The sequence below is a fragment of the Cuculus canorus genome, chromosome 5 (genome assembly GCF_017976375.1).
Source record: "Cuculus canorus isolate bCucCan1 chromosome 5, bCucCan1.pri, whole genome shotgun sequence".
In the NCBI taxonomy this organism is placed as follows: Eukaryota; Metazoa; Chordata; class Aves; order Cuculiformes; family Cuculidae; genus Cuculus; species Cuculus canorus.
Genome location: NC_071405.1, coordinates 16,796,955 through 16,797,245, shown reverse-complemented (window position 1 = coordinate 16,797,245; position 291 = coordinate 16,796,955).

The window sequence follows — 291 nt, the reverse complement described above, 5'->3', positions numbered from 1 at the left end:
CACATAGATATATTGTATAATTCCTCCTGTGACATTGTTGTGTACATGGGGGTGTGAGTGAAAATGCCTGATCTCCCTCTCCCTCCTTACTCATGACCATGTTTCCTGCAGGCTCACTGTTTGCTAAAATTAGTGATCCCAGTGAGGACTGTAAGAAAAGGCAGTCTCCATCCTGGATAAACCCCAGCCTGTCCAAGGAAAGCAGGCAAAGGAAGATTATTGTGATTCCCACATAGGAACTGAGGTGCAGAACAGGCTTATCCAGAGCTGCAGAGGAAACTCTGATTCCCT